The 9,783-nt window shown below is 38.1% G+C and overlaps 1 long non-coding RNA gene across 1 annotated transcript; it reads left to right on the forward strand.

Moving 5' to 3' along the window:
* Window positions 1–1,869: 1,869 nt before the first annotated feature.
* LOC135494720 (uncharacterized) lies at window positions 1,870–3,932 on the forward strand. Its single transcript, XR_010448428.1, has 2 exons — window positions 1,870–2,073; window positions 2,294–3,932. It is a non-coding gene; the product is annotated as an uncharacterized LOC135494720 (long non-coding RNA).
* Window positions 3,933–9,783: the final 5,851 nt, after the last annotated feature.

The raw sequence follows: 9,783 nt of genomic DNA on the forward strand, positions 1-9,783 counted from the left end.
TCTTATTTTCTTAGAACTATTTCCTTCCATCAGTGGTGGTGGTAAGGTCTTTTTGTGGTTAATGTCATTCTTACCGGGTTTAGCATTTTTTGGCGCTATTAAAATGTTATTATTGTAGTTATCCAGCTTACCAATAACGAGTACCATATTTGATCCTATGACATACAATCCTGGTGATATTACATAATCTAGTCTTGTATGAGTGTCACTCACTGCTTTTTGATATCTTTGAATTGAAGTGGGAATATCAGGATGTTGATTAATCGAATCCTTTAATAGTTTGTTAAATTCCTTCTGTGCATCCAATTCTGTACCCGGTACTCCAATTATTGGTGTTCTGGTCAACGCCTGAGCACCCAGAATACAGTAAACATATGTTCTTATTGTATCATTCAACCTCTCTATTCCAGGATTAGAGAAACCATTTGATTTAAATATCATGAATTGTTGATAGGTTTGACATTCATTTTGTGTAATTACATCAAATACATTCTTGTGTCTCCTGACATGATCCTTGATGAAAATATCTGGATATTTGAAATTAGCCATTCCAGCATCCCAGTCTTTACTGAACATCGGTGGCATTCTATTTTCATGAACTTGCATGAGGAAGAAATTGATTTTAGAATCATTGATGTAATATCCGGGATCAGTTATGTTCGGGTTGTAATCCGGTACATTCCATGACCTCCAACCACCGTTATTTTCAAACACCGAGAAATCGTACTCGTCTTTTAAACCAAATTCACTCAATAACCCTCCTAGTTTCCTATGGTTAATGTTATTGTTTGTCTCATTAAAATCACTTTCACCTGGAATTGGTATCTCTAGATTCTTCATGATCTTCAATATTTGATAGTAAACATGAAACCTGTAAATTGACCTTAACAATGGGTCACTGTGATTCAAGTGATCGTCTATTGAAATACCACAACCTGTTGTAGCAAACCAAACAGCCATGTTAAATTGGTTCTGGTAAAACGATAATGGATTCTTTTCCAGTAGCAGACAGTCTTTCTTATTTTTCAGGCTCAAAAACCCAGGTGTTATCTTAGTTTCTTGTAGGCGGAAGAAGTTATTAGTATTAACAGTTACTTCTAAATTAAAGAAGTCATAGGTGAATTTACTTTTATGTTGATTTGCTATTGGATAATACATTTAATTTACTTGAATTTTTTCCTTGAATTTTGGTTAATAAAGACAGTAAAAAGGCCATTTATTTTAATGGAATAACCCATTGAACTCTAGTATTCCCTTACCATTTCACTGCAACGCTTCCCTTACCATTTCATGAATGATAGAATATATGTATTGTGGTGTCTGGTTCTTAGGGGTTTCTAAGCTAATTTGAGACAAAAAGGCCTGTAAGGGCTTTTGTTAAAATAGCTTAGAATTACCTAGATTCCTACCACCACAATACATATATTCTGACTGCTACGTGGCGCTGGTGGAAACTAAGGTATTGCATCGCTCATATCACTTGAAAAAAACATTTACCCTAGTTACGACCAAAGCTGCTTAGCAGAGGGCAATACCTCATCAGGAGCGCCACAATCATATCATTGGTGTGAAAGCATTTGTATGAAGTTTTTCAGTTCTCAATGTGTTCGAAACCTTAATTGTGAATTTGTGCACTTCGAATTCAAATTTACGTCACTACGTTAGTTTGACATCCATTGATGTCACGGTAATTTCACTGTTATGCTGTGCTGCTTTCAGGTTTAATGACACGAATGAGTACAAGTACATTACATTTTTCGACGAAGGCCTTCTGTAATTTCATACGCTTCTTACGGTTAGTATTGATTCATAATTTCTAGTAAAAAAGTTAATTTTGAAAGTGAAAAATATATTACAATACAATAGACCTGCAAATACCATATACGCAAGTTTTGAACAAATATCACACATATTCCCCAGTTGACTTGTGATGATATTGATAATGGTGGTGGTGGTGTTATCATGTACATGGCTTCTAACGTAGTAAGTGTTTTCTTTTCAGCAACATTCAATAGATTTATTTACTGTATTATCATTTCGACCAAGGCGAATTCGACACTTCAATTACACAAGGTTAGTAACTTTTGTTCACAAAATCCAAATGGAGGCAAATACAGAACAATCAAACTTAGTCATTCCAGTCAGTTACTGAAGCACAGTGAAAACTGTCGGGAGCAGTGCAACTGATGGCATGTCAAACTTCCAGTGACTGTCCCTGTCCATATATTTCAAGACAGTACAAATCTTGTAATCATTTTGTTTATGCAATGTACGTTATTATGTATCATTTCAGCACAATCAAACTTAGTCATTCCAGTCAGTTACTGAAGCACAGCGAAAACTGTCTGAATTAGTGCTGCTGATGGCATGTAATTACTCTACTACCACTACCAGTGACAGTCAATGTCCATATATTTTCAAGTGTGCGAAATTAGTACTCGTCTACTTCTTAGTGTTATTTGAATGCAATGTATGTTATAAAAATATTTTTTCAACACTATATCAACATTCTCATTCCTGTCAGTTTCTGAAAATCAGCTAAAGCAATCGCTACCAATGCAGCTGATAACAGCAATTCTTTTTGTTCCCAATGCCCATCCATGACAATATATTTCACGCATGTGACAATCATGGTATCATCCTGTTTTTTGTGTTCTATTCATGCAATAAATAAATTCAGTATTTTCAAATCATTGGTGCTACAAAACTATTCTCATTATAGATTATTCATATTTTATAAAATGCTGTCATGTCAAATTTTGTGTCCTATAAATCATTATGAAGTCGGCATTTTATGCAATGTATGTTATAAAAATATTTTTTCAACACTATATCAACATTCTCATTCCTGTCAGTTTCTGAAAATCAGCTAAAGCAATCGCTACCAATGCAGCTGATAACAGCAATTCTTTTTGTTCCCAATGCCCATCCATGACAATATATTTCACGCATGTGACAATCATGGTATCATCCTGTTTTTTGTGTTCTATTCATGCAATAAATAAATTCAGTATTTTCAAATCATTGGTGCTACAAAACTATTCTCATTATAGATTATTCATATTTTATAAAATGCTGTCATGTCAAATTTTGTGTCCTATAAATCATTATGAAGTCGGCATTTTATATACAACTTTTGTACTCCTAAATAAACATACAAATCTTGTTTTATGTAAACTTTGTACATGTGACCCGTCACAGCAAAACCAGGCGCATGTCGCTCTGAGCTTGGCAGGTTGAGACGGACTGTTTGTTCATTTATCTATTGTCTGCCTTTTGTAAAATATGAGCACATCAATTTCTTCCATTATCTCCTGGTGTCATTTAGGCTCATCTTCTGTGCGACATGTACCTGGTTTTGCTGTGACGGGTCACATATTCTATAGATATACAACACTCTAATGTCACAATGCCTCTCTCACTCGCTTTTATAGAGCAAGATGTATGAATAAACATGACACACCAACTATGTACAAAATTGGTAACAAACTGCACCATTTGTCAGTACACCACATGAAATACAGAGATATGTCTTAATTCTAATCTTTCATTAGCGACACCATTTCTTACCCGAGTGCCTCCTTCATTCATACATCTTGTACTTTAACTCGAGATACCCATCTTTGAATATTTTTAGTATACCAAGTACTACAATGTCAATGTATTGAAGTCATGTTCTTGTAGTGTTATTGGCTTTCTATTATCTTGTCAAAATACCACTTGGTTCTCGCAAAATCTCAATAAAAACAAATGCTATTGCATGTATTGCATATTCTAACAGCTATCCACTGTATCGATTTATCCATCATCTGTACTATTTGTCACAAAAATGTTATATTATGTAAATCATATTTCATTACATAATGCACACTGCCAAGTACTGCTGAACCATTTATATGTCATTTAAATAAATAATTTTCAACTTTTTAAAACCGTCTTATAGTACTGTTCTTGTCACTTAGCTGAACCTATTGCTCTATAGCATGAAATTTCCAGAAATGCCCCAGGGACTGAAAAGTGCTGTTTTAACAGAGAGGTGTCCTAAACTGAGAAGTCGAGTTGAATGGAAACAACCAATTTGGAACCAAAAACTACTGTCCTTATTAAAGAGGTTGTCCTCAATAGGAAGGTGTCCACAAAAAGTAGGTCCACTGTATATGAAAGTACAAACCCTGGTACATGTAGTGACATCATCTACTCCTCGATGTGGACACCTGCAAATGCAGCGACAATGTCACATCAGTTATTTAATTCATCGTCCTTTGTGCAGATGGCACCACCCATCAAGCATGTTGGTGACGAATAGTGTCGCAGCATTTCGTCACCGAGCTTACACGAAATGAACACATCCTAAGCGTCTTCCATTATCTCGCTGAAAGTATTGGGAGGAAAACCTGAATATCAACCTGATACTCAGGGGCGAGAAAATAAAAGACCGCAAAGGGGGGGTGGGGTGGGCAAAAGGATCCTCCGATCCCCACAGCCCAAAGTTCCAAAAGACAACGTAAGCTAATAAAATTGGGGCCGAGGCGACCAACATGGCACCCAACGGACATACGCTCAATCCCCGTAGAATACGGGGCAAAAGCTTCTGCCCAGAGATCCTAGAAAGCGAAATACGAAGTGGTCTCTCCTTGGCCCGGGAGCTCAATTTATACTACGCTCGACAATAGAAGACGCTTATGGTGATGCACTGTCATTCATTCAGCCATAAGTGTAAGACTGTGGGGTTGTTTCCAACCAAAACATGTTCGAAATGTGTCAAGCATTCGGAACACCCAAAGACTGATTAGAGAAGTCAAAATTGAATGGAAACAACCAATTTGGGACCAAAACTAGTGTCCTTATTGGAAAGGTTGTCTTTAATAGAGAGGTGTCTACTAACGGAGGTTCCACTGTATATAATGTAGGAACCCTGGTTGTGACATTGTCCACTCCTCCAGCTGCACACCACCAAATCCACAACAATGTCACACCAGTTATTTAGTTCATCATGCTTATGGTCATTGTACTTTCATCTTATGTAAAATGTAACTTTTTACACGGTTTCAATAAACGATTTGTAATTTGTAAATTATAAATTTCACTAATAATTTGACGCCGCCAATTCCACTGGTCTTCGAAATACGTAAGCTACACTGTTGACGACTATGACACTCCTCACAAACCACATTGTGAATCAGACGCCGATAGGCTTGTTTTAACTTTATATTCAGAACTTAAACATTGTGTTTCTTGCGAATGACCAATGGTGCGCAGTCAACCTCTTGAATCCCGGTGACCGACCAGTCAGTCATTTTGAAATAATGTTTTTTCCCAACGACCGACAGGTCGGTCTCAGTAATAATAAATATTTTTATTCCCTTGAGCTGGGACGCTATTTTATTGCTGGTTTTAGCGTGTTTGATGTACAGTAGGGTCAGTTAGAGCATGCCTGGGTAGATGGTGCCTCGTCACCGGACTTTGGCGGTTGTATGCGGGCGCCATACATCGTGAACGTCAGACCCAATTTCGCAACCACGTGACCACCCTGGGATCCCGTGATTTTCAAGTTTTGGGAGTCAAGAGGATAAACGCAGCAAACCAATCTAGAATGAACTGGATCGGTCAAGATCACTGGTTCCGTGTAAATGGCCCTCACATGTCTGCATAGGTTATGGTATTCCAACCACTTCAAGCACTTGGGTTGGTACCAAAATTATTAAAGGAACTTAGGCATTGTTAACCCTTTGGCTCCCGAGGCCTATGTAACGCGATGTACCGAGATTTTCTACCAGTTTTATGCAAAATAACGTAAAAATACTTTTAAATATTGTACCTCCTTAATAAAACCATACATTTTTGTAAAGCTGATTACCTTGGCTATCAATTGGCGTTGTTTCTGGGTATCAATTAGGTAAGAGGTAATCAATAATCAGTAATAATCAATATTTTTTGATTGATTTTGCTCTAATTGATTGATTTTTCTGATTTGAACAAAGTATATGGAACTGTAATTGATGCAGTTACAACCTGTTAATGATCAACGTAACTTGATTGATAACCTTTGATTGACTATTGTCTATTACTGATTGATCGAATAATACAACATAATATTAATTTATATGCTAATCAGTTCTTGTACTGTGACGCTGCACAAGCGCCAATCAAACTGCAGCGCCGTCTGCAAACTATGAATGAAACTAAATCTAGTCTTCTGCAGATCACCAGGGACACGAATACACTGTACAATAGTGTCTAACGTGTACCGAGAGTTCTATACTAAAGCATTAGCATAGGGACGATATAAAGTACCGCCTACGCGAGACAAAATACAGGGACGATATATCGTCCCCTCTAGGGAGGCGAGGGGTTAAGGGCAATATTACCCAGCTGTCCGCTGCCCAGTCACATCCTGTTCTACATAAGTAGTTTCCATCAACAAATTGCACAAAAAAAGGAAACATTCCAAAGACTGAATTATCGCGCTTTTCTGATGTTGACCCATTTAGCTCTCCAAGCAGTGACCCTTTTCACGTGGAACAGTGCACTAAGGCGTTTCCTGGAGTTAGGACCTACCCTGTGACGTCTTGGTACTGATATTATGGCGGGAAAGGTATTTCGTGCCAGGACTTGTGTTACCAGAAATAATGAATAACACGTTTTTCTACTATCTAAGAGCTGAAACAAAATGGCTAAAGCATCAAACATGATTGGAGATTGGAAAAATAGTTTATAGGTGAACCAGAGGAAAAACAAAAATACTGCAATAACAAGAGCAACGCAGGGCGTAGCATATGCCCCCGTGAGCATATTGAGTTGGTGTATTAGGAAAGTGAAGTGTTTTTCAGACAACCCCGGGCAGCTGGTGTAATAGCTGACTAGGTTTAGTTGACATCGTGAAAGAGTTATTGGTCTGTAATGCCCGCTGTACACGTTATCTTTTTCTACCCACATAAAAAGTTACATGGTTATTACTCAAAGCGTTCTTGTTAAAATGAGAGGAAACGAAAAGTTTACAGACGCCTGACGCCTACCGGCTGACGGACATTGGTAAAACATAATGCCTCCGCAATGCTTTACGCATTGGCGGGGGCATAACAAGCTGCCTATTACTTTAGAGTCACACTCCACCAAAAAACATCGATGAAACCCCAGTATTTTAAACAGTAGTAGTAGAAGATTCAGCAGAAAGCATCTAAAATTGTTTGGGTAGACACCTGCGATATAAATTAAAACTGACCACATTCGGCATTTAAATCAACTGTTCTAGGAACAAACGTCTTGGTGCCAAAACCCGATGTTGGCGAAAATGACATAATATCATGTAAAATCCAAGGAAGACATCAAGGAATCGCCTACGAGTGGGCACCTGCAAAAATGTCAGTTGCAGCAGGAACTAGTCTAATCCAGAACGTGTGTAATCCATTTGTGACTGTGTAATTCACTATGAAATAAATCCTTAATCCAATGTTTCCGTTTCTTCCATGCACCGACACTGCCTCAAGAATATTTCCGCCTCAATTTTGTTAAGTCCCTCGCATTGTTGTACTAAACAAATCATAGCCTGGAAAATCAAATTATAAAATTTCATCTATGATGTGATGATAATGCTTTACTTTGATAACAAATTAAGTGTATAATAAGAATGCAGTGGACAATCAAGTGACATATTTTCGTGTTTCCCAACAAAATCAGCCCAAATAACGATAATAACAAGGAGTTTTATATGGCGCTTTATAAGAGCTTTCATTACCCAGCCTATCCAGAAGGTAAGAGTTACAACGTGGCACATGCCGGGTATCGAACCCAGGACCTCCCGATCACAACGTTGATGCTCAAACGTTGTGCCACTGCGTTCCTCTGAGCACAAATTATTCCATATGCCTGAAAATGTACCCATCTCTGTACGTAGGTCGTTTATTGTTTCATGACTATCCACAGGATAATGCATGAAGTGATTCAAAATCATCTCTATAGGCACTGTATTTGGTTGCAGCCGGTCAGTTTAACCCAATTCGCTTCAAGTTTCTCGCCTGTCATGTGCTGTACTTTCATGGAGAGATACCATCAATAAGGCTGACCATTTGTCAAATTTCAGACCCACCTCTGGCTCACGGACATTCATCATGGTTTTCATCTCTGTCTGCGGCAACTCATCCTACAAGAAGTTTACGATGGCCTCCATCTGAAATAACATAACATTTGTCAAATGAAAGGTATCAAATTGCTGTTTTCTGTGCAAATTGTCCATGACGAAGTCGGAAGATGAACTGATGGAGAAGACATGAATGGTTAAAGGCAATTTAAAAATTGCATTTCTTACCTCCCAGCCCAAGATTGTTGTAAAGCTCTTCTGGCTTCTTACGAAAGGTTTCTTTACACATGTTTATCACACACTCTGCAAAAAAATAACAATTTGAATCCTTTGAAAACATTTCGACAATCATATTCATCATAAAGACATAAGAAACGTTTCTGCGGCTGTCTAAGTGCAGACAATGACAGTCAAACCTTTTTTGCCTTTACATACATGTAGCACGAGAAGTAAAAAGCTTTATGGACTGAATGATGCAGGAGCTGAGCTTGTGTATGAAGTTGAACTTCATCATACATGTATGAATTTTAAGAAAAGAAGTTTGACCCAGCACAAAGCCCAACTGAGAGTCAGATGAAAAAAAGATTTTTATTCTGTTTTAACTCTTTAAATCGTTGAATTTTTTTTAGTGTTTCCCAGTATTTCAGCAATTTTCACCCCAAACGACCTCCAAATGCCCCCCCCCCCCCATGTACAAGACAGCTAATTAATTTCACTGGTATTATTTCATCAAACGGATGAAAACAAGTATATTGCATATCCCTGAACCGCCCGAAAACCAGCCTTAGTTTCATGATGGCGATGGTGTTGCTTGAGATTAGGTACGTACTGGCAGGCAGCTGGGCTAGGAAACAAGACAAAAATCAGTGGCCGGATATCGGCCGGTTAGGACATAAAGGGTCAAATATCACATGCCCAAAAATGACAAGCAGTTTTTTAAAAAAAACGACCGACGCCATGACTTTCAATTCCAAGCGATGACAGATCAATTAAATCAAAAATTTGCATTGAAAAAGTTTGACCATCCAGTCCACGCGTTTACACTCCATCATCCATAGCCCAAAAACGATGCGGACAAATAATTTATCATGAATGGACAACAGTAGTAACAGTATTTTATTGTAAAATAAAAGGCTGTATTAAAATTTTAGTAAATACTTACGGATTTTACATTCTTCAAAACACTGAGTGTGGGCACGAGTGGCATTAAAAACCCCAGGGGTGGCACGGAGGGCCTGCAATGCCACATTTAAAAAACATGAGTTACCAAGATTTGGTATCCCGATGCAATCATATTTTCAAAACAAAAAGAAATACATGTAAGTGGTAGAAACAATTTTTTGCAACTGATTTGAAACATATCTTAAACGATATGTGCTGGAGATGCCAAGCCTCTTTCATGCCGTCATTGCCATGGTGATGCTGGCCGATGCATCCCGTCAATCAAATATCCTTTAAAAAATTGTATTACAAATTGTAAAAAATCTTTACAGTGCATCATGCTGTGCACACGTGCTACCCGCTGACCGACTTTCGAATGTCGTCTCGAGCCAATGTGCATCCTTTTCTGTGAAGATCTATCGTAAACATGGTTTGTTTTGGCGACCCTAGGTGGTGCCGGCGTATCTGGCAATACTGCAAAGGTCCTATAAATAGTCGAATTCGAAGAAGTTTGTTTTGGTGCTGACCAGAGCGTGGTGTCCCTT

This window comes from Lineus longissimus, chromosome 10, assembly GCF_910592395.1.
Source record: "Lineus longissimus chromosome 10, tnLinLong1.2, whole genome shotgun sequence".
NCBI lineage: Eukaryota > Metazoa > Nemertea > Pilidiophora > Heteronemertea > Lineidae > Lineus > Lineus longissimus.